This window comes from Diabrotica virgifera, chromosome 7, assembly GCF_917563875.1.
Source record: "Diabrotica virgifera virgifera chromosome 7, PGI_DIABVI_V3a".
Classification (NCBI taxonomy): domain Eukaryota; kingdom Metazoa; phylum Arthropoda; class Insecta; order Coleoptera; family Chrysomelidae; genus Diabrotica; species Diabrotica virgifera.
The window spans coordinates 113,126,230-113,153,030 of NC_065449.1; the positions used below are offsets into that span (position 1 = coordinate 113,126,230).

The following is a 26,801-nucleotide window of genomic DNA, read 5'->3' on the forward strand; positions in this document are numbered from 1 at the left end:
TTAAGCCTGTGCATTTGCTGATGACATTGTTTTAGTTGCAAGAACTGAAAAGGCTCTTGCGGATAATATAATAATCTGGGCAGAAGAACTAAAAAGCTTCAACTTCATAATAAATATGGAGAAAACTAAAGTAATGACTATAGCCAACACAGAAGTAAATGTTAATATTGAAATTGAAGGGCAAAAAATTGAGCAAGTAAGCCTCTTTAAGTATTTGGGAGTAAGGTTAAACAACAAAGATGCACAAGAAGATGAAATTGGAAACAGAATAAACTAGGCAACGAGAACTTATAATTCACTGTACAAAAATTTCTCAAACAAAAAGGAAATATCGAGTAAAACCAAAATGACAGTATATAAAACCGTATATATGCCAATTACAATATATGTGGCAGAAAACAGGGTACTGAATGACAGGCAAAGAAAAAGATTACAAGCTACAGAAATAAGATACTTAAGAAAAGTGGTGGGAACAAGAAGATTAGACAAAAGAAGAAACGAAGATATAAGACATGAACTACAGGTAAAATCGCTCAACGAAAAAGTTGAAGAAAAGAAGTTAAAATGGGCTGGATACATGATACGAATGAGTAGTGACAGACAAGTGAAAATGGCATGGGAGGCCAAAACAGTGGGTAAAAGCACGAGGGGCAGACCAAGAAAAAGCTGGAACAGTAGTGTAAACGAAATACTTAAGAGAAGAGGAACATCGTGGCAAGAAGCAAAAGTTTTAGCAGCAGATAGGAAGAAGTGGCGTAAATTTGCAGACAGTAGCATATAAATCAAGAGACCTCGACACCTATGGGTAAAAGAGGCACTTGATTATGTATGTATGTATTAATTTTATTAAAAATAAAATTTTCGCTTGCAAATCTATTAGTATTTGTGAATATTTATTACTTACAAAATCCTACTAAAGAACTGATGTCTTCAAGGTACTCACCTGAAAAAAAAAACAACCATGTAAAAGGAAAATTCAAAAAACTATGTAACATTTTTAATACCATATAATATTATGCAACACAATGCGGTTGGCATGCATTTTTATCACCATATTACTGATCTTGAAAGAATAAAAAAATTTATGTATAACACTTTGAGAGACTAGAGCTTTTTAACACAGAACAATTTACCACTCTTAAATCAAAAAGTGGATAGTACTTCTCTCTTCCCGTGTTTTAGCGTAGATTATTTTTTCCAAGAATTATATCTGTAGAGAGCGAAACCGGCCATTGGAAGCTTTTACTTCATTCAAAATGAACTCTCATATGCAACCCATTCAACAAATTATATCTACTTTTAGAGTCAACTTGTAGAGCATCAACATATTGATAAATAATTGTATTAAATCATTCAATTTGTTTTATTTCAACATTGTGTTTGTTGATTATTTATTATTTAAATAGCATTCAGTGCTATTTTTAACTTTTTTTGTGGCATATAATTTTATTTACTTCTTTAACGTGAATTAATTTCAGTAGTAAATAATATCATCTATTGTTATTATTATCGCCATAGTTAATTGTAGTGAGATGTTTATTTGCAAAATAGAATCATCATACGTTATTTAAAGCCCCTAATGATACGCATACTCTTTCATAATATGTATATGTTTAAGGAATCTTAAACCTATGTACATATTTCTATATATCTTAACTCATATTCCACCATTTGGACGTCAATAGCGGCTTAAGTTTATATTTCTTATAAGAAGTTCATTCACCCACCAAAGCGTTAGTTTTTTTGTTCTTTATACAACATTTTCACTACAACCAAATCCCGCTTAAGTTTCCGACATTTTTCCATTCCTTATGAGAACGTCCTCTTTCTTTTTTCTTACAGTCATAAACCTTAACTTCCTTTTTCTATCTCTATGTTTATCTACATCGTCCGTTGTATCTCTTTTTGTTTGCATTTTGCATCTCTGTATGGTTTTCGTTGTAAAATTTATTTGAGTATGAACTTCGTAATGCAGTTCTTCCCTTCTTCCTAAAGTAGCATACCAAATTTTAGATATATTCAGCTCCTCTGCATATGTTTGACGTCGACTTGGAATGACCAATAGAAGCTGTACTATACTAGTTTATTCCCAAGATAAGCTCGAGGTCATAGTTTCAGACACGTGAGCGATGGGTGTCTCGTGTCGCAGCTTTATCAGACGTCTAAAACTGTCACCTCGAGCTTAAATTGGTAATGTATGTAGTAGAGACAGATTAGTACTTCGTGGTGTGTAAGGGCCTTCAAAGCGGTGAGCTTGTTTAGCTTATTTAGTTCGCTTTACATATTGCCTTTGAAAAAATAAAATTGGTAAATTTAGATCTCTTCTACACGGAACACGAAGCGTAGATTATTTTACGTATTACGTATTATACAACTGTTTCTTCGTCCCAATGTTAATAATGCACTGACTGACGACAGCCTACAGAGAATTTGGATTGAAATTGAATACAAAGAAGACAAAAATGACGGTCATCAGCAAGCACCAAAACAGAAGGGTGAAGGTCAATGTCGATGGAACAGATCCGGAAAGAGTAACAAGAATAACGTACCTTGGAAGTAATCTTGATGAAACTTGGGACCACTCACTACAGATAAGGACACGTCTGGAAAAGGCAGGTACAGTGTTTTACAAAATGCAAAAAATTCTATGCAATCGCCAGCTGAGTATCTCATTGAGAACTAGAATACTTAGGTGCTTTGTTTTCTCCACCTTGCTCTATGGTGTTGAAGTTTGGAAAATGACACAAGCAACACAGAAAAGAATCCAAGCATTCGAACTCTTCAGCTACCGTAAAATGCTCAGAAGTCTTGTGGAGGATGAACAAGAAAAGAAAGCTTATGCTTATAATAAAAGAACGGAAAACACAATATTTTGGTCACATTGTATGAAATCAAAAGTATAAACTACTCCAACTTATAATCAAAGGCAAAATCAATAGCAAAAGTGGACCAGGAAGAAAACGCAACTCTTGGCTTATAAACCTACGACAATGAACGAATATGACCTCCATAGAACTATTCAGGGCGGCTGCAAATAAGATTAAATGATATCTATTTAAGAAGAAGAAGAATGCTAATAATATCTAGATATAATATAGTATTATTCAACTTTTCTTCTTACCAATGTTAATATTAAAATCAGTAGTATAATACAATAGTATATCATTATTGATCTTAACAATAAAATCATTATTTTCCAGAAAAAGGTAATAATCTAAAAGGTAATCGATAAAGTTACATAATGTATTTTCTAGATAGCATTACTGTTTAGCGGAAATCTCCGAACAACTAAACCACATTAAGTGTCTAAATGACTGAATTCTCCTCCTTAAATTACCCCAATTCCCCCTAGTAAAACCACAGACGCATTGTGAGAGTAATCTTGTAGGATATTTTGCTTATGAGTTGAAGTGCGTGTGTTCTGGCAAAGAGCCCTTTTCCACGGCCTGCTAGTCCTAGTGAGCCGCGCTTCACTCAAACGGTAACAGCCCTACTACATTTTAACATAACTGCTTACGAGGTAACCTCCGAAAGTTATCAGAATATAGTTTATTTAATTATATACGTTACAGACTGTCATCCGGCGATGACTACAGAAAAATTAAAAACACAGGCCGAACAAGAAAGAAATATTGCTAGGAATATATCTATATAAAAAAGGAGGAAAACTGACAAATCAGTGTTCCCACTAAAGTAGACAAAATACTATTATAAGTGATAAGTAATAGACAGAAAGAAGAAGGTGTAAGTAATTTTAAAATTTGGTTTAAATGGTTAGCCGATTCGTTGAACTAACGCAATAAGTAGTTTATGAGATGTATGAGAAATAATCGGTAATCATACCGACAAGGTCGTTCCATGGTTGAGATACGTTAAAAGAGTAACCACAGCAGTCACAAGAATGGTAACAAATAGATGGCAACAGCTAATAATAATTATTAAGCTGCTAATCTCGGTTTAATTTTAAATTCGATAATTTCTATACTCAGTCCTCTTGGACAGGGAATTGGGCAGGGAAGTGGGCAGCGTAAATTTGTAAATAGCTCACTCGCGCTGCTCGTGCTCATGCTACTGCCACAGTATAAAGAGGGACAGTAGAACCACTCTCCGAAAAATTGGAAGTAAAATCTGTAGTCGCGCATGGCGACCGCACAATGTTCTTAGTCGCTTTTGCCCCACTCTTGCATTGCTAGTCGCAGAGAAACGTACGGGTTTTAACAGGAAAAACCCGCATCCACCACTGGTGAATTACCAATTGCGTACCGCCGGTATTACTTCTTGAGATCAAAGCGCCGACAGAGGAGTGGTTTTACTGTGGAACCTCTATATACTGTGCTACTGCCATTGCACGACGATGCCTCAAAAGTCGGTTTTCGAGATGGAAGTCAAAGGACTGGCAGCGTGAGAACGAGTAAGCATTCACATTCAACTACTCACCCTCTCACTTGCCGCCGGCAAAGCGGCAAGGTGAGGCGATGCTGTCGTCACATTCCATTCTTGTGAGTCGTTCGGTAATGAGTTGTGAGGACATTGGCGAGGAATTGATGTGAACACCTCACTCGCGTCGATATCGTATTTCGGGCAATATTTCCGTCAGCTGCAGCAGCAGTGGCAATAGCTGAGTATAAATCCGGCAATAGATTCTAATGATGATAGCATAGGCTTTTATTTTTAATGTGGAAAATTTGAAATTGGTCTTTAATAGAATGATTATGATCCAGAACGTGAAGTACATACGTAGAAACTGTTTTTCTATTATTGAAAGCTCTTTCGTGTTCTGCTATGCGTTTGTTAAAGGTTTTACCAGTTTGACCGATGTAAGTTTTTGGGCAGTCACCACATGTAAGTTTGTATACACCACTATGTAAGAGCTTTTTCTTTTGGCTCTTGTTGTTCTTAATATATTTAATGAAATGCAGTGAAAATAAATTGTAATAAATTTTGTGGGACTGTAGAACAGAAAAGTTTTCAGTGTTTCATTCTTAGGCAAAATGAACGTTAATCAAGTAACGGCCGAATTCATCACTTAACTGAAAAAATGTTAAATAATAAAATGGTTATCGAGATTTTACCATTATTAATTGCATAACGAACATAAATTGAAACTAAAAACTGCTTACTAATTTAGGACCAGGATTTTCTGATTAATATTTGTAATATCATTTGTCAGTGGAAAATGACGTACAATTGTAAAAATTCTATTTTTTCGTTATCTTACAAAAAAGTCCAAAAATAATTTCAATTGTATTTTCCTGAATTGTATCTCGAACAGTGTCCGAAATATACAAAATGTCAAATACTCTTTGTAAAGGCACGTATACACCAGGTTGGCGCTCCGCGCTCCCTTCAATTGCTCCAATCGATACGGCATGCGCTCCTCTACATATAAACCGGCAACGATTTGAGCGCCAAGGCGGAGCGCGCACTATTGTACGGTCACAATGTAGTGGATACGTTCCTTAACCTTACATGCCAAACTCTGTTAACTTCCTTTATGTGACTTTTATGTTTCCCTTCGAAAAGACCTTTCACTGTGTTTATTAGTTATTTATTTATATGTTTGACTATATTTTATAAATAAAAAATAAGTCTGGCTAATTGGTTTATGCCAAAGCCATTTACAAATAATAAAAAAAAATAAAAAAAATATGTTTGACCTCAAGTAATGACCAAATTTTGTTTACTATAATAGTACACTGTCGTAAGCCCCAGATCCACAAAGAAGGCGTGAACTTCCATGGTTCTTGCAAGTTTCTATAAAATTTTCAAAATAAATTGTCTATACCAGATCGACTTGTCCTGAAACCGCTCTGTTCTTCAGATGCACTTATCTGCTTCTCCATCCTTTCAAAATTTGTCCGTATAATCCACCCGTAGCATTTCCTTATTTTATTGTTTTTGGAAAGTTTGTCTTGTGGAATTTTGTTTCAATAATCTTAGGATTTTCCATGTTTTGCTTGAACGTGCCTCTTCTTTACGTCTACTTAGTTCTTCACTTTCCTTGCCGGAAACAATTCTTTACATTTTTAATCCATTCTTAATTACGTAATTTAGTCCCATGTTCTCTTTCGATCTTGTGGGTTTTTTGTAGCTAACTATCTCTTGTACGGTGTTCTTTCCTATTCTATCATAATATATTATCTGCCTGTTGTCATAATCTTGAATGGTGCTATAACCCTATAGTGGAACCCTGACCTTCCAAAGTTTATTTTCAGTCAGCTTTATCCACTGCTAACCGTTGCCAGTTTGCTGCTCCTATTTTTCTAGCATCTTCGTCTACACCATCCCTCTATCTATCTTCGTCTTGCTATTTTATTACACATATCACGCCCTTACCCCTAGATATTATATCTGCTTATTATATTTGTGATATATCTCATAGTTCTACCTCTTGCTCCAAATACCGTTTTCACAGCGATCACCGAATATTCCTCTAATGATTCTTCGTTCAAATAAGCAATAGTCTTTCACCTGTCATAAAAATGCTGCATCTTTCCGATCCATATGTCAACACTGGCAATAGAAAGGTTTTGCATATTGTTATTTTTGTTTTCTGGCTAAGTTTCTACTTTGCATGTGTTCACGTAGCTCATAATAGCACTTGTTTGACAGACGAATTCTCCATTTGATTTCATTCTTTATGGAGTAATCAGGGGGCCTACGTATCTGAATTTGTCCAACACCTAGAGCTATTAATAGTGAATTGAGGATCGATGTTTCTGGCTCTGTTGTTGGGTGTTGATCATTTTGGGTTTTTCTTTATTTATTTGTTGGCCCGTACTTTCTTGAGGCATTTGAGATAGCGTTGTAAATTTCTTTTACCTATTATGAAAGCAATATTCTATGCCTGTATCATGTATCCCAATCAAAATTAACTTTTCGGTGGGGACTATGTGTACTCTCTTAGGACCTTTTATTGCTTGATGTATACTGTCATTTATTTATTTATATATTTCTTCCACAGAATATCCCCGATTCCCTTTTCTGAGCTTAGTGGACAGGCTAAGTTTGTGTAAAACGACTTTAGAATCATTTTGTAGATTATTTAACTTAATTAGGCCACTCGATGTTTTCTGTTTGCTGTTGCTTTTATTAGAAACTGATCTATCTAATAGTTTTTGAACGTCTATATACATGGTTTTGATGTGTGCCTCTAGGAATATAGTGAATAACCGATTTGAGATTTTTTGTTGTTGAGTGAGAGTATGTTGTGTGCATTTCTTTGAGTTTGAAGACGCCACTTTGCTAGTGCCTGCATCTTTATATTGGTATAGTAACATTTCTAGTACTTGCATCTCTAAATGTAGCAGTCAATACCTAATTCTACTGACATATTGCAATTTGCACTAAGGATGCATCTGTATCATTATAGTTATAGTTATTACTCTATATTATACACTCTTAATTCATTTAACCTACATTAACACATTTTCAGTCCAAATATGTACTATAGTCCGTCTCATCTTGACTTTACAGTATAAGGAACATAGACATTATGATAGTTTTCAGCTCAGTGATGCCGATTTTATCAAAAAGAATTTGTAATCGAACATTAGAGAGATTAAATAGTTTATTTTTTTTATTTACTAAATAATACCACAAAAACTGACGAGTGAATTAAAACATTTCAAAATTTTCTTCTTTCCTAAAATATCAAAATTAATTAAATACTATTTTGGAACCATTTTGGATTAAGTAGTTACACGTGTCTACTAAAAATCAAATAAAATTAAGCAATGTATAATAAATAAAACTGCTCCTTTCTACAGTGTGTAAAACACGTCGACCTTAACTTGTTTACTCTTGTTGGATGTCCCTTGTAGAGTTGCTTACACAATCATGCATAATACAAGCATCTATCTGCGTCCCCATGAATCTTGCATGAATTTAGGTTACATACCCCGTTACTTCATTATTTAAAGCTAGAAAACGCGCCGATGTGTGTCGGAGTTCGTTCTACACGTCAGGGTTGTATTTTGATGAAAACATAAGTTTTTCAGCGTATCAAAATAAGAACTAAAACTGTTTTTTTCTACGAGCGTGCAAAAAGGTCTACTTTTCCTCACGCGTTTTAGTTTGGAAAGTTTTACTTTTCCGCACTGAATTTACATACATATTCTTCCAGTAACAGATCAAGATTATTGACAACGTCGAGAATAGACGGGGGTAGTTCTTCGTCACTTGATGCCATCTAAGTCAGTAAATTATTATAAAATTCGTAAGTAAAGATGCGTGGAAAATTTAAAGTGTGTGACGTGCTGTTTGACAATAATTGTTTTGTTTGACATCGTTGCTATGACTTTAAAATATTAAAACCTGAAAAGATATATACACCATTCATTTTTGCATAACAGGTATTTAGGCACCGCACTGACTTTAATTCGGGATTATTATAACTTATTAGCGTTTTATTTTTAATTTAATTAATTGATTAAGATTTGGTTATTTTTTAAACGCTCGTAGAAAAAATATTGTTCCGAACTCTTGCGGAAAGTCTCTTTTCCGCACTAGACTGCTTGCCGAACTCCCCTTTGCGTCGTTCGGCAAACTGCAATCTCGTGCGGAAAAGTATGACTTTCTGCACTAGTTAGGAAAATCACTATTTCTTCCAATATCTCGTTTCCTCCCTATTTTACCGTTAATTATTATTAATTAAGGGATGTAATACTTTTGGACAAACAATCGATTTATCTCATTTTAATCGTTCTCGATAGTTGATTTTCTGTATTTATTCCCTTTAGAACTTCTTCATTTGTTTTTCGTGTACTCCAATGAATTTTTAAATTGCTTCGGTACACGCACATTCCAAATGCCTCTAACTTGTTCTGATTCTTTATGTTTCTAGTTAACGTTTCGACTCCATAGAGGTAACAGAATAAACAAAATATAATCAACTATTTTCAAAGGGACATAAGCCACAATTTTACAAAAAAAAAAAAGATTTTATTAACGTTTCGACGCCCTGTTATATTGTCTAAATTGCCGATATAAAAGAGTCGGATTAAATAAATTATTAGAAGAATTTTTTACTAAGCAACAACATTTTTGTTTAATTTAGTATTATTTTGTATTTTGACAACGACACCCGACTAGGGCGTTGAAACGTTAATAAAATAATTTTTTTGGTAAAATTGTGGCTAATTTCCCATTGAAAATAGTTGATTATAAAAAATTCCACAAGGAAATAGCTTCAGAACAACAAAAACAAAATATTTTACAAAGTTTCAATCTTAGCTTGTAATTAGATAATCCAACAGTAAAGGTATTTGTAATTGTAATTTCTTACTATTTATCACTATAGGTAAAAATATATTCTGCGTCTTTGGGATTACCATTACCATACATTATATTTTGATTATATTTTTGCATAAAAGAAACTTTTAACAAAAATCATCGTCACTAAAAGAACAAACTTATCGAAATATAGATTATATATAAAAAAAACAGTATTAAATATATACGTCAAAAGCTAGGCTAAGGAATGGTCACGTTTTAAAGCCTATAAAATTTATTTAAGGCCCTTATATAAAACCCAAGGCCGATTAAGAGGAACAAGAGAGGTATACCGAGAGCAAGATAAACAAGAGAAACAGAAAAAAGCTGGTGCATAAGAGAAGTATATTCAAGGTTGATGATGATAGTAAAGAGATGATGATAGTAAAGAAAGGATGATGGCCGTGATGTTTATTGAAATAAAAAAGCATTGCAGCCTCAGCTTTGGTACATTTAATGAAGATCAGTAATTCCAATTGAAAGACTCGAACAAAAAAACAGTGAACAATGCCAGAAAGTTAAAAAGTTTGACACCGAAGGTGAGGCTAGTAGAACTTCTGTGACGTAATGAAGTAAATAATAAAAAATGTAGACAAACAAATTAAGTGACACTAAATGATATTCTTCTTCTTCTTTTCCTAGCACTACAACCCGGAATGGGTCTTGGCTGACTGCACAATACAACCCGATTTCATCCCGAACGGTAGTCCATTACGGTTTAGTCAGTGGGTGGTCCCATTGTTCTTAAATCTGATCATACGTTATCTCTCCATCGAATTCGTGGACGTCCAAAGGGCCTTCTCCCTGTCGTTCTTCCTCCTGGATTAACTTGGTAAAGCCGTTATTAAGGAGCCCATGGACATGGCCCATCTTAGACGTTTGGATTGAAGCTCTATGTCGCTAGCTCTATACATGTGTTTCACCTCGGTATTTGTTCTCATTTGGTGTTGGTTAGTGTTTTGTTCGTGATAGGGTTCGAAGATTTTTCTCTGAAAACATCTGGCTTTTCTTTTCATTGGTTTTGTCAACGTACACGTCTCAACGTCGCATATCCATACTTAAGCACCGATCTAATCACTGTTTTATATTCTGATTTTTGATGTCCATGTAAGGCTCTTGGATTTAATAGTGTTGTGGAGAGGTGACATCGCGTGTCCTTGTTTCAGGCCACTGTTTATTTCAAATGATTCTGTGAGTTTCTTACCTATCCATACTCTGGATCTACAGTCATTTACACATATTTTAACGAGTTGGATAAGATTTTTTGAAACTGAAAGGCCTGCCGTTGCATTCCACATCTGATCTATACTAAATAATAAACAGTTTTATTGTGATCTTGTGTTCATTTTTATTATTTATTTATGCGTAATTTTCTTTTTGTTTTTATTTCGATGGTGCCAAATCAATTATTCCAATAATTCCATATTTATGTTTACTATTTATTAAGTGGTCTTTTCCAAAGAACTGTCTAGTTTCAGTAAAATGATTCCTTAAAACAACTATATCTATGCAATGTTTGGTGCAAAGAAGAGATGTTGCGAAATACAATTTTTTCTCAAAATCAGTGTTTTTATTGTAAGCAGGCGCCTTAAACTCACATGGATTTGGCACTATTCATTGGGTTAATGTAGGTGTAATGTTTGGATTCCAATAAATACTAAAGCATACAAAAGTTGGTGTTTTCTGGAAAGTAGGTAGTATTTTTAATTGATAGTGTTTTAATTAGTAACTTGTTCTAAGTACTCACCAAATGCTTGTGGTCCATCTGCAACAATAAAAAATATACATACTTTTTGCTTTATATGGACACAATTTCCTCATAAGAATATAATATTTATATTTATATGCTAGTTTCTTTTATGATTTATAATAAACCGATTTGATTATTAGGTTATTTAAATTTAGAAATAGGTTTGAGGATTAACAAGAAATGTGTTATTTCTTATTTTAATTCCCTTATAGGGAGTAGATACATAAATAAAAATTAAACTTTTAAAAATGATCTGATTAAGACAAATACCACGTGGTCTCATAAGTAAGCTCCTTCGAAGATAAGAATGATGCGTTGTCAAAAGCAACATAGGTTTTAGAAAATATAACTATTTTTAGGCATACATGTCAAATTTGTTTGTAATGCAGCCATTAGTATATTTTTGAGAGCTGCACAAAGTTGACGTGTTTATAAAAATGACGCACATGCAGAAAAACGATTTTCTATCTCTCATTAAATATTATTATTTGAGAAATAAAATGGAGAAAGAAACAAAAAAAGTTGAATACATAATTATGAAACTAATGATCCTTTAGATTATACTGTCAAATTTTAGTTCCGTTGTTTTCGTAGTGGCCGTATATCTACATAGGCTGAACCAAGTACTGGGCGGCCCTTCGATGCAGTTACATCTAAAAATGTGAAGAAAGTTTATGAAATAGCTGCTGGTAAAGTGAACGTGCGCGAATTGGTGTACGCCAGGTTTTCTCAACACGACTCTACCTTATCGGCAGAGTCTACGGGAAGTGTACGGTAAATTGAAGGTAATTACAAAAAAAAGAAATATGTACGTCTTTGTACTCACTTTATAACGCTCAAAAAATTACGGGATCTGGATTTCAATGCATATTTTTTTTATAATTCTCGTATCAAAGTTACGCGTGAAGTTAGTCGTATTGATGACAGTTGAGAAAGCGTGGGCGACCTGCAGACAAACATATCCAGGAACAGATGTCACATCAGACCATAACCCACTAATCGCTAATGTCACGCTTAAGCTTAAACGGATTAGAAAACCCCAAAGAACTCCAAATATAGATGTTAGCAAACTGAAAGAAGTTGATATAAAAAACAAACTTCAACAGAAAATATACGAAAACTTGGATAAATTAGATACTAACAACTAAGAGGTAAACCATCAATGGGAAACACTAAAAAACTGCCTACTTGTTCCATGCAGAGATATTAAAAGAACCGATAAGAAAGAGAGACAACTGGATGTCCAACGAGATACTCAGCATGATGGACCAACGAAGACAAGCCAAGAACAAAGACAATCACAATTACAAAATAATTAACAATGAAATCAGAAAAAAGATAATAGAGACAAAACAAACTTACTATGAGGAAAAACGTAAAGAGATAGAAGATCTTCAGAACAAATACGATCTATTCAACCTGCATAAAAAGGTTAAAGAAATGGCAGAGCTGCAAAAAAGAAACCATAACACAACTCTTTTAGACAAAAATGGAAACACTATTATAACGACTGACGAAAAGCTAAAACGATGGAAAGAATATATGGAAGAGCTTTTCGACGACGAAAGAGGAAACCTACAAGACATATCTTTCGAAAACAGGGAAACAAGTGTAGAAATTACACAGGAAGAAATACTGTATGCACTAAAAAACACCAGTAACCGAAAAAGCCCGGGCCCAGATCAACTGCCTATTGATATTCTTAAAATAATAGAAAATGAGTACATAGATGTCCTCTTAAAGCTATTTAATGAAATTTATCAGTCGGGTAACATACCCAATGAATGGTTGACCTCAACATTTATTTGTCTCCCAAAAAAGCAAAATGCTAGAGAATGCACCGACCACCGTACCATAAGCCTGATGTCTCACACACTTAAAAAGTTTTTAAAAATCATTCATAAACGCATTTACCAAACACTTGATACGGATATTGAAGAAACGCAATTTGGATTCCGTAGAGGCGTAGGTACCCGTAAAGCTCTCTTTGCATTCAACGTACTAATCCAGAGATGCTTGGACGTGAACCAGGATATGTACGTCTGTTTCATAGATTACGTCTGTAGAACAAGGCTTTCGATAAAGTACGCCACAACCAACTAATGGACGTCCTCAAAGCAAAACAAATACAATACAATGACCTTCGAATTATAACAAATCTATATTATAAACAGCAAGTACACATACGCATTAACGAACACACATCAGAAGAGTTCGAAATTAAAAGAGGAGTGCGACAGGGGTGTGTATTGTCACCACTACTATTCAATGCATACTCTGAAGAAATTATGAAAAGAGCTCTTGAGGGAGAAACAGCAGGACTAAAGGTAAATGGAACGCCAATTAACAACATTAGATATGCGGACGATACTATCATAATAGCGGACAACCTTAAAGACCTCCAAAATCTAATGAACAAGACAGTTGAGTATGGAGAAGAATATGGATTATCAATAAACATCAAGAAAACTAAATTCATGAGTATATCAAAAACCCAAAATAATGATGAAAGCCTGACAATTAAAGGTAAAACTTTAGAACAAGTAGAAAACTATAACTATCTTGGCACAATACTTAATCACACAAACGATTACTCCAAAGAAATCAAAGTTCGAATAGAGAAAGCAAGAACAAACTTCAATAAAATGAGAAAGGTACTTTGTGCAAGAGAACTGAAATTAGACTTGAGAGTTAGGCTGGCAAGGTGTTACATTTTCTCGACTCTGCTTTACGGGATAGAAGCATGGACTCTTAACGCATCGACTACTAAAAAGTTGGAAGCATTTAAACTGTGGGTGTATAGAAGAATCCTGAAGATATCATGGACCGAGCATACAACAAACAACGAAGTCATGAGAAGAGTCAACAAAAGACTGGAAATATTGGAAACCATCAAGACACGAAAGCTTCAGTACCTGAGGCATGTTATGCGTAATGAGAGATACAACATACTTCAGTTGATTATACAGGGGAAAATCCAGGGCAAGAGAAGCGTAAGAAGAAGACGAATTTCGTGGTTGCGTAACTTGAGGGAATGGTACGGATGCACATCAACCGAACTGTTTAGAGCAGCAGCATCTAAGAGCAGAATAGCCATGATGATTGCCAACCTCCGTCGCGGAGATGGCACGTGAAGAAGAAGAAGGGCGACCTGCGCGAATTGGTAGAGGCCACAAGAATTAGTAAAGAGCGCACTAGTCATACTTTGAACGAAATTTTTAATATGAAAAAATTATCCGGCCGATGCGTAGCCTCATTTGCTGACCATTGGCCAAAAACATTATCATGATCACTTCTCAGCAATGTTTGGACCTTACAAAGCACAATTCATCGGATTTCTGTCATCGACTGGTAAACGTTGATGAAACGTAAATTAAATCCCATTATTACACAGCAGAAAAAAGAATGAACGCACGGCTGTGAACTAAAGTCGCCAAAAGTGCTCCTAAGGGTCTAGAGTGGCTCAATTCGATGGTAAGGTTATGGTTCCACTTAGAGTTGCACAAGTTTGACTTGAATGTTTGAACTTGACTTGAGTTTGACTTAATTTCAAGTCAAACTCAAGTCAACCCTTCTGACAAATAATCCAAGTCAAGTCAAACTGGTCAATCGTACAGGTTTAAAAATTCAAACTGTTTGTCAAACTAGTTTGAAAGAGTTTGAAAAATGATTTATTTAGTAGATATCTATACTTTTTTGTTGAGATTGACATGTTAGTTGCCAATTAAGATAAGAAAATTAATAATACAATGAGTGCCACATAAAAGTATCTCGATACAGGAAGCAAATATAATCAAAATAGGGTAAATTTTTTGAAAATGATTCCTGTACGTTTAGGATTGCTTGCTGGCAAGTTTCGTTTTATCGATATAATTTTTTATATGTGAGTGTTACTAGATTAAAACAAAGAATTCGTTGGATAGTTTTTTTATCATAACAAGTGTAATTTAATCTACTTTGGAAACCTTCAAGTACTACGTAACGCAAGTTGGAGGGAGGGAGGCCAAGTAAAACGTTACGCGTTATACGGGTGGGGGGAGGGTTTGAACAGCGCGTTACGTAACATTGTTTTTTAACTTATATAAAAAAACTACGGAATCACAATCTCCCAACTTTTCAACTTTCGTTTATATTGTACATAGAACCCCTGGATTGTATTATATTGCCCCCTCTCGCTCCGCTCATGTTACAATAGGACACTAGTATTCAAGTGAAAAAATCTTAAAATTTGTATTAACCAGATCCAGCACAGTGTTTGCAATAAATGGCTGGACCTTTATTCACAACAAAAGATGAAAAGATACAGATGGCATAAAGAGGTTGTAAGGGCTTTAAAAATTGCGTTTTGTAATACTTGAACGGCAAGTTTAACAAAAATTTATGAAGGAACAACAAAATATTATATTTTTGATAGAGTAGGTTTAATGAATTTTTTGCGACTTTGCAATGTCGTCTTAAAGAATTAGTTCAGTATTTGTCATTTTATAACGCTGTTCTTTATCTTCACATAATACAAGTATGTATGCAGTATGTATTTTTTTCTCTTAATTTTTGCACTGGGTATACCTTCAAAATTAGACTCAATTTGATCTGGTACTTATTCTGAGCCGAAAAATATTCAGGTTCAGATATTATTTCACAAAGCACACACTTCAAAACGAACGTAATAAACAAGCCAAGCATATACTTCTTAATAATATGAACTACAAACTAATTTGCAGAGTAGCAGATTCAGACCTATCCAAATAAGTCAAAACAAAAGTCGGTACGCTCTCAATTAGAATTCGAAATAAACACGTTGTGCAATATGATATTCAAACTTCAAACTGTTTGAAGAAGTTTGATTTCAAGTCAAACCTAAAGATATTGAAATCAAGTCAAGTCAAGTCAAGTTTGTTGAATAAAATCAAACTAGTTTGACTTGATGCATCTCTAGTCCACTGCATGGGGGAATTTCAGAGGCATAGTTTTAATTGACTGTCTTGAAAAAGGTAAAAGTTGGTAAAAGTATGGATAGTCCATAATATTGTGCATTGCTGGACAATTTGTAGCGGGAATTCAATGAAAAACGCCGCCATATGCAGAAGAAAAAAGTTTTGTTTTTACACAACAATGCGCCTCCTCACACGAACGTTATGACATTGGTAAACATTTATAAGGGCTTCGAACTTTCGTGCTTTCTCATCCAGCTTATTATCATGATTATTCCCAAATCTAAAGAAATGGCTCGTAGTTAGAAAATTTAGGTAGAACGAAGAGACAATTGACAAAACAAATGCTTACTTTACAGAGTTACCATAATCAAATTATTGGGACGGCATAAAGAAGAGGAAAAATCGCTGGGATCGTTGTATTGAGCTAAAAGGAGATTATATCGAAAAAAAAACAAGAATTTTCTGGAAAAACATATTTTTTATTTTAGAGGACCTTAATCATTATCAAACCACCTGTTCCTGGTGCCGGTTACAGCTCTACTAGCTTATCCAACAGGACGGCCAAGCTTCGATTCCTGCAAGGATATCAGAAATTGTTCAGTTAACAATTTAACTGAGTCTGAGTTATCCTCGTGCTTCAGAAAGGACGTAGAGCCATAGGTCAGACTACATAAATAGTCAAATCTATGGCTCTACGTCCGTAGTACACAAATGGAAGATATACAACACGGTAATTGGCAGCATTATAATATGAGCGGTTATAACAACAAGCAGCTTCAAGGAAAAAATGCAAATATTTATTTCTAACTGTAATTCGTGTAGCAAATGTTATGTCTGAAGCCCAATTTGTATAGATTTTCACAGACTTCAACATACTTAGTTCTTCTAATATATTCTGCCTACTCAAACATAGATAACGATTTGATTATCATACATGAGGCGTTTTATCATAATACAATCAAAAAGTTTTAAAAGAAAACAACAAATTCCACTATTTATCCGACATGATTATATATATGTTGAAACGATATTATCATACTGCAATTTTCTACGAGACCCCTGAGGATAGTCTTCGTGTTCGGTAAATACTATTAACACTGATAATGTAAATTAGTAAGAAAACCTTTAAGACTGATGCACATTGTGCAAGACGAAGTAACTCCCTATTTGGTGTATGTAAACGTCAGTTATTACCAAGAACGCGAAGTATAAAGTTTATATTAAAGTTATAAGTATCTGGCCATCTATTTATGCAGTTGTAAATTTGTTATAGGGTGATTCGGCAATAATCTCGTGCGAAGTTTCAGCTTCTTGAGATTTCATAACCAATAACGTAGGCTTTAAATGAAGACTGTCCGTAAATAAAATTCAACAAAATTAAATTAAACAATCGGTCAAAAAGTCGGAAACTAAGTGCTTTTACGGAAGTGCTGTGAAGAGATTTATGAAACAGAAATGCGCATAAGCATTATAGTAGAAGCCCAATTCTGAGATCAATTCAAAATAGTCCTCATTCCTTGAGCCTCAGTCAAGGCGTGGTGACCCTCTAAATATTGTTAGCTTGCTGTATTAAAGATCTTCCTCTTAGTCTTTGGATTTCTACCTTCCATTTTACTACCAATAGTTCCATGGTTAGTTTTTCTACCAATAGTTTTCCTGGCTAAGTCGTTGAAGTAATTTAGGTATGCAGGGTTTACTTCTTTAATAGCCTCTTTTTTATATGAAGCTGTTGCAGAATTGACAGATTGGTTCTGTATTCTGTCCAGGACACACGTAGAATTCTTCTGTAGAGTATTTCCCATCCTTATTAGACTTTTTTTGACCATGGTGTTATGACACTTACCTTAAAGAATTACCAGTACCTTCAAATGCATTTACATGGATAATTTTGTTGTTAAAAATTATCTCATGGTCTGGTGTATTGATCGACATTATAAAAGAAATAAAAATATTTCTAAATATATTCCGGAACTGATATGAAAAATAACAAGTTAAAAGGAAATATACTTCACGGCTATAAAGTATTTTTTATTTACTGAAAGTAATATTTGTGCACATTGCGGTCATTGGGCTCTTCTGAATAATCCTGTATATATATATAAAAATCTGCAATTTTGGCAATATATTTAAAATTTTTTTTTATTACGTAAAATTTTAGGTCTGAGCCCACTAGGAGATTGTACCTGGTAGTTTGCAAAACGTAAATGCAGTAATTATCTTCTGACCGTTGTGTACGGAATCAATCATTTTCATAAGATTAATATATATCTGTATATAGGTATAAAGAAATAAAAAGATTTGTAACGAGATATGTATACAGCATGTCTCATCAATGTTAAAGTGTCATGTATTTAGTTAAAAAATGGCTGAGAATAAAATTATAGGAAATACATTTTGGATCCTTTATTTTATACAGGGTGTTTCACTGGAAAAGTAACATACGTTAACTGTAGAAAGAGGACACTTAGGCGGTGTCAAAAATACCATACTTAATGCGAGTACGGGAGGAGGCCGCATCTGTCTCCACAAAGACTTTCGAACGTTTACGGGGGGTCCTTACGGGACCAAAAGCCTCTTTTGGTTTTGGGGGGATTACCATCCCCTCCAAACCCCCCTGGTGCGGTCGTAACTATGACTCTCTCAAGGTCTTATTTCATTAATAACAAAGATACTGGATGTTTTATCTATTTTGCCATTTTCTTATTTGGTTCATAACTTTTTAACCACACGGTATATTTATTTTATATTTGGCACACAAAGATTCTTTAAGGTGTATAATTAATTTACTTATAATTGTAAAAAAATCCAGGTCCCGATTAAAAAATATTCCGACCCAAAAACAACACCCTGTACGTTATTTTTTTAAAATGGAATTTGCATTTGAAAAGAGGATAAAAAACTAAATTTAGTGGTATACTTTGATATTTCGGTAAAATGATTTTTCTGGTAAAATTTTGAATTTTAATATGTGAATTGCGAGATCTTGAAGTAAAAAAAAATTGAAATATGTCCGACTTACGACTTGTTAACGACACTGTATATTTATTGTATATTTAACACGCGAATTTAGAAAGGTTCACTATGCATTATGCGTGAGTTTTTAAATGTGGGCTTAACTTAGTTTTAAACAATATTATTAAAATACATTTAAAAACTCAGTATTTTTGCACGTTTTTCTAATATAACTCATCACCTATTAGTCCAAGAGCTGGCGGCGAATTTTGCTAGTGATCGGTAATACCGACAAACTATACGTGGATATGTTGGATTCGTCGTGTATGACTTTCCCACACGTGCGGACACCTGAGCAGGGGACGAGGGTAGTTATAAGGGGTGAAAGTCGGATGAAATTAACCGTTACCGCTTATGAGTGTATACAAATTTTGAGCAGCCAGATCTTAACCAATTTTTGGCTTACAGAAAAACATAAAATACAAAATATTCAGAAAACCAAAAACCTACATTTTTTATCCTTTGAAATTTTTGGTATCACTTACTAATATTTTTAAAAATGTATAAACATTTTCATAAATAATTTTTTTACAACCGTGTTAAAAATGCAATTTTTTGTACTCCATAGGAGCTTTAAAAATGCTACTTTAAAGCACTAGTGCTTTAAAAATTTTAAGGCACTGCAGTTAAAAGTGAATTGTCAAATTGTGAAACGTCAAAATATTTATATTTAATTTATTAACATTAACATTAAGAGTACAACTTGCGCAATTTGACAAAGGTGGTTTAAAAGGTTTTTTAAAATTTAATTTAAACTGTATTATTGCGTTTTTAACACGCTTGTAGAAAAAAAGTATTAACATTTGTTAGAATATACAACAATAAACGTAAGATGTTATTCTATAGTTGCTATGATTTACGTATCGACAGTATCTGCAGTTTTGATGTAATGTCAAGAAAAATATAAAAATGGAATGCAAGTCAAGTTCAAGTAAAAGTTTTTGTAGATATTGTCCTGTAATTGAGAATGAATACATTATAATTGTTGATATATAAGACGTTTGTAGAAAAAATATTGTATGATATACGTGTTAAAAAGTACATTTTTAAGGCACTCATGTGAATTGCAGAATTCGCTTCGCTCATTCTGTAAACTTTCACATGCGTGCCTTAAAATTGTACTTTTAACACTTATATCATAAATAACTATTTTCTACAACCGTGTTAAAAATGCAATTTATCTACTCTATGTCATATTATGTATAAGTTTTTAGTTTGTGAAAACTGTCATTATAGATAGCAGTGCGTGAAGGGTTTAAAGTGTGCGTGAAGTAAAAATGTATTTTAAATGAGATTTACTTTTTCGCACACTTTCAATGGGTTTTTTGGCACACTTTCATATTATCAAATATCCTTAACTTTTGCGTTGTCATGGTGATGACAATATGAACAATGACTTACAACAAAACTTTTGACAGTTTTGTGGTTTGAAAGTAGTTAGGATTTTTAAATGTCAAAGTTCTAAAAATTAAAAGCCCTAGATACAAAGTTTACTACTTTTTAAACAATTAGAATAATTGAAATAAAAATATAATAAACAATATTTTAAATCCAAGACTTTTCGTTAATAAACTGCTTTCTGGCTGCATCCCATATCTCCGGATTTTACAATATATAATCACATAGAGACGACGAAATAGGAGAAAGCAAATAGAGGACACTTAGGCCACGCATTTACCTTCTCTTCGTCTAGGAAAAGGACCGAAAGACAGTTTCTAAATACTCACAAATTGAGTAAAAATAAAAAAGATAAAAAAGGGTTCAAGGCAGGTTTTGTTTATATTCGATTCAGAGTTGGACCACCATCTCCATATAGTAACTATTTCAGCATCCTTATGCATCATCAGTGAAGATTATGCAGTGACAACTCTGAAGGGAATACAAACATTCTGCCTCTTTTAAAGCAAACCATCGCGATGCGATGAACCCGCCTTTTGAGACGCAAAACAGCGACATCTCTCGTATTACGAGGAAAACGAAAAGCCCTAGATACAAAGTTTACTACTTTTTAAACAATTGGAATAATTGAAATAAAAATATAATAAACAATATTTTAAATCCAAGACTTTTCGTTAATAAACTGCTTTCTGGCTGCATCCCATATCTCCGGATTTTACAATATATAATCACATAGAGACGACGAAATAGGAGAAAGCAAATAGAGGACACTTAGGCCACGCATTTACCTTCTCTTCGTCTAGGAAAAGGACCGAAAGACAGTTTCTAAATACTCACAAATTGAGTAAAAATGAAAAAGATAAAAAAGGGTTCAAGGCAGGTTTTGTTTATATTCGATTCAGAGTTGGACCACCATCTCCATATAGTAACTATTTCAGCATCCTTATGCATCATCAGTGAAGATTATGCAGTGACAACTCTGAAGGGAATACAAACATTCTGCCTCTTTTAAAGCAAACCATCGCGATGCGATGAACCCGCCTTTTGAGACGCAAAACAGCGACATCTCTCGTATTACGAGGAAAACGAAAAGCCCTAGATACAAAGTTTACTACTTTTTAAACAATTAGAATAATTGAAATAAAAATATAATAAACAATATTTTAAATCCAAGACTTTTCGTTAATAAACTGCTTTCTGGCTGCATCCCATATCTCCGGATTTTACAATATATAATCACATAGAGACGACGAAATAGGAGAAAGCAAATAGAGGACACTTAGGCCACGCATTTACCTTCTCTTCGTCTAGGAAAAGGACCGAAAGACAGTTTCTAAATACTCACAAATTGAGTAAAAATGAAAAAGATAAAAAAGGGTTCAAGGCAGGTTTTGTTTATATTCGATTCAGAGTTGGACCACCATCTCCATATAGTAACTATTTCAGCATCCTTATGCATCATCAGTGAAGATTATGCAGTCACAACTCTGAAGGGAATACAAACATTCTGCCTCTTTTAAAGCAAACCATCGCGATGCGATGAACCCGCCTTTTGAGACTCAAAACAGCGACATCTCTCGTATTACGAGGAAAACGAAAAGCCCTAGATACAAAGTTTACTACTTTTTAAACAATTAGAATAATTGAAATAAAAATATAATAAACAATATTTTAAATCCAAGACTTTTCGTTAATAAACTGCTTTCTGGCTGCATCCCATATCTCCGGATTTTACAATATATAATCACATAGAGACGACGAAATAGGAGAAAGCAAATAGAGGACACTTAGGCCACGCATTTACCTTCTCTTCGTCTAGGAAAAGGACCGAAAGACAGTTTCTAGATACTCACAAATTGAGTAAAAATGAAAAAGATAAAAAAGGGTTCAAGGCAGGTTTTGTTTATATTCGATTCAGAGTTGGACCACCATCTCCATATAGCAACTATTTCAGCATCCTTATGCATCATCAGTGAAGATTATGCAGTCACAACTCTGAAGGGAATACAAACATTCTGCCTCTTTTAAAGCAAACCATCGCGATGCGATGAACCCGCCTTTTGAGACGCAAAACAGCGACATCTCTCGTATTACGAGGAAAACGAAAAGCCCTAGATACAAAGTTTACTACTTTTTAAACAATTAGAATAATTGAAATAAAAATATAATAAACAATATTTTAAATCCAAGACTTTTCGTTAATAAACTGCTTTCTGGCTGCATCCCATATCTCCGGATTTTACAATATATAATCACATAGAGACGACGAAATAGGAGAAAGCAAATAGAGGACACTTAGGCCACGCATTTACCTTCTCTTCGTCTAGGAAAAGGACCGAAAGACAGTTTCTAAATACTCACAAATTGAGTAAAAATGAAAAAGATAAAAAAGGGTTCAAGGCAGGTTTTGTTTATATTCGATTCAGAGTTGGACCACCATCTCCATATAGTAACTATTTCAGCATCCTTATGCATCATCAGTGAAGATTATGCAGTGACAACTCTGAAGGGAATACAAACATTCTGCCTCTTTTAAAGCAAACCATCGCGATGCGATGAACCCGCCTTTTGAGACGCAAAACAGCGACATCTCTCGTATTACGAGGAAAACGAAAAGCCCTAGATACAAAGTTTACTACTTTTTAAACAATTAGAATAATTGAAATAAAAATATAATAAACAATATTTTAAATCCAAGACTTTTCGTTAATAAACTGCTTTCTGGCTGCATCCCATATCTCCGGATTTTACAATATATAATCACATAGAGACGACGAAATAGGAGAAAGCAAATAGAGGACACTTAGGCCACGCATTTACCTTCTCTTCGTCTAGGAAAAGGACCGAAAGACAGTTTCTAAATACTCACAAATTGAGTAAAAATGAAAAAGATAAAAAAGGGTTCAAGGCAGGTTTTGTTTATATTCGATTCAGAGTTGGACCACCATCTCCATATAGTAACTATTTCAGCATCCTTATGCATCATCAGTGAAGATTATGCAGTGACAACTCTGAAGGGAATACAAACATTCTGCCTCTTTTAAAGCAAACCATCGCGATGCGATGAACCCGCCTTTTGAGACGCAAAACAGCGACATCTCTCGTATTACGAGGAAAACGAAAAGCCCTAGATACAAAGTTTACTACTTTTTAAACAATTAGAATAATTGAAATAAAAATATAACAAACAATATTTTAAATCCAAGACTTTTCGTTAATAAACTGCTTTCTGGCAATAAACAAAACCTGCCTTGAACCCTTTTTTATCTTTTTCATTTTTATTCAATTTGTGAGTATTTAGAAACTGTCTTTCGGTCCTTTTCCTAGACGAAGAGAAGGTAAATGCGTGGCCTAAGTGTCCTCTATTTGCTTTCTCCTATTTCGTCGTCTCTACGTGATTATATATTGTAAAATCCGGAGATATGGGATGCAGCCAGAAAGCAGTTTATTAACGAAAAGTCTTGGATTTAAAATATTGTTTATTATATTTTTATTTCAATTATTCTAATTGTTTAAAAAGTAGTAAACTTTGTATCTAGGGCTTTTCGTTTTCCTCGTAATACGAGAGATGTCGCTGTTTTGCGTCTCAAAAGGCGGGTTCATCGCATCGCGATGGTTTGCTTTAAAAGAGGCAGAATGTTTGTATTCCCTTCAGAGTTGTGACTGCATAATCTTCACTGATGATGCATAAGGATGCTGAAATAGTTGCTATATGGAGATGGTGGTCCAACTCTGAATCGAATATAAACAAAACCTGCCTTGAACCCTTTTTTATCTTTTTCATTTTTACTCAATTTGTGAGTATCTAGAAACTGTCTTTCGGTCCTTTTCCTAGACGAAGAGAAGGTAAATGCGTGGCCTAAGTGTCCTCTATTTGCTTTCTCCTATTTCGTCGTCTCTATGTGATTATATATTGTAAAATCCGGAGATATGGGATGCAGCCAGAAAGCAGTTTATTAACGAAAAGTCTTGGATTTAAAATATTGTTTATTATATTTTTATTTCAATTATTCTAATTGTTTAAAAAGTAGTAAACTTTGTATCTAGGGCTTTTCGTTTTCCTCGTAATACGAGAGATGTCGCTGTTTTGCGTCTCAAAAGGCGGGTTCATCGCATCGCGATGGTTTGCTTTAAAAGAGGCAGAATGTTTGTATTCCCTTCAGAGTTGTGACTGCATAATCTTCACTGATGATGCATAAGGATGCTGAAATAGTTACTATATGGAGATGGTGGTCCAACTCTGAATCGAATATAAACAAAACCTGCCTTGAACCCTTTTTTATCTTCTAAAAATTGTAGAATAGAAATGAATTCCAGTGACGAAGTGTGACAATTTTTTTATTTGTTTATCGCAGATAAAATATTGTATGAAATTGTGCGTGAAGTACTTTTTGCGAACTTACGCGATGTATAGCACTCGCTCCGTTGTCGCTCGTACTCTAAAAATCGCGTGCGTTCGCAAAAAGCATACTTCACGAACTGTTTCAAAAACAACTATTATCTACTCTATGTCATATTATGTGTAAGTTTTTAGTTTGTGAAAACTGTCATTATAGATAGCAGTGCGTAAGTGTTTAAAGTGTGCGTGAAGTAACAATGTATTTTAAATGGGACTTACTTTTTCACACTGTTTGTAACACACTTTCATATTATCAAATATTCTTAACTTTCGCGTTGTCATGGTGATGACATAGTGAGCAATAAATTACGACAAAAGTTTTGACAGTTTTGTGGCTTGAAAGAAGTTAGAATTTTTAAACGTCAAAGTTCTAAAAATTGTATAATAGAAATAAATTCCAGTGACGAAGAGTTAATTTTTTTATTTGTTTTTAGTATAGTAGATAAAATATTGTATGAAACTGTGCGTGAAGTACTTTTTGCGAACTTACGCGATGTATAGCACTCGCCCCGCTGTCGTTCGTGCTCTAAATATCGCGTGCGTTCGCAAAAAGCATACTTCACGAACTGTTTCATAAATAACTATTATCTACTCTATGTCATATTATGTATAAGTTTTTAGTTTGTGAAAACTGTCATTATAGATAGCAGTGCGTGAAGGATTTAAAGTGTGCGTGAAGTAACAATGTATTTTAAATGGGATTTACTTTTTCGCACACTTTTAATGGGTTTTTTGGCACACTTTCATATAATCAAATACCCGTAACTTTGGGGTTGTCATGGTGATGACAATATGAGCAATGACTTACAACAAAATTTTTGACAGTATTGTGGTTTGAAAGTAGTTAGGATTTTTAAATGTCAAAGTTCTAAAAATTGTAGAATAGAAATGAATTCCAGTGATGAAGAGTTACAGTTTTTTTATTTGTTTATCGTAGATAAAATATTGTATGAAACTGTGCGTGAAGTACTTTTTGCGAACTTACGCGATATATAGCAGTCGCTCCGTTGTCGCTCGTGCTCTAAACATCGCGTGCGTTCGCAAAAAGCATACTTCACGAACTGTTTCATAAATAACTATTTTAGCACTCCATACGAGCGTTAAAAATGCTACTTTAAGGCACCTAGTGCTTTAAAATTTTTAAGGCACTGCAGTTCGTATTGACCGTATAGACAATTTTGATGTAATGTCAAAAAAATATAAAAATGGAATGTCAGTCAAGTTCAAGTAAAATTTTTTGTAGATATTGTCGTGTAATTACGTTTGTAGAAAAAATATTGTATGATATGCGTGTTAAAAAGTACATTTTCAAGGCACTCATGTGAATTGCAGAACTCGCTATCGCTCATTCTGCAAACTGAAAAAGAGCTTTTTTTCAAAATAAATAAAATCTTTAGTAATATACAATATATTTAAATTACTGGAGAAATATTTTCCAACTGGGACATTCTGTATACAGTACATGTACTTCCAAAACAAATAAAAACTGGATCGAATACATACGGAGAAAGAATGAGGAGAGATAAAGGGTCTCGATTGGAAACTGCAATCTATAGCAGTTCCAGGTAAATAATAAAGCTCATTATGAATGTTTTATGTGGTCATCACGAGAAACCACTATTGTAAAACACATATTGGATCCTGTCAAATGCATATAGAAACTAGTGTAATTTATGAGTTAAACATTACCTATTTTTAGGACAAATTAGGCAGTGGTGGATTAATACAGAGTAATTATAAGTTCTAAATAAATTGAGATATATTTGATCATTTTAATGTCATTGAAATTATATCTATCAAATTGGGTAGTATATTTTGCGCATACGGGTAGTAATAATGTTCCAGGTGAAGTAATAAAAAAATATATATTAATATTATAAAGACGTATTATAAGACGGATGTAGGAAATTTAGTAAACATACTGTATGTCCCATTTATAAAAGGTCAATAAAGGGGAATTTGGAAATTGCAAACTCTTGCTTGGCTTGATGTAAAATATAAAATCTCCTCCAGAATTATTAACGCATACTAGACA

At 33.9% G+C, this 26,801-nt stretch overlaps 1 protein-coding gene across 1 annotated transcript in view; it reads right to left on the minus strand.

The window, feature by feature from the left end:
* LOC114324569 (protein bric-a-brac 1-like) overlaps positions 1 to 11,033 on the minus strand; it is a 544,677-nt gene extending 533,644 nt beyond the window's left edge. The window contains exon 1 of the mRNA XM_028272432.2: positions 11,021 to 11,033. The gene's annotated coding sequence lies outside the window, so the exon portion shown is untranslated. The remainder of the gene's footprint in view (positions 1 to 11,020) is intronic.
* Between the last annotated feature and the right edge of the window lie 15,768 nt (positions 11,034 to 26,801).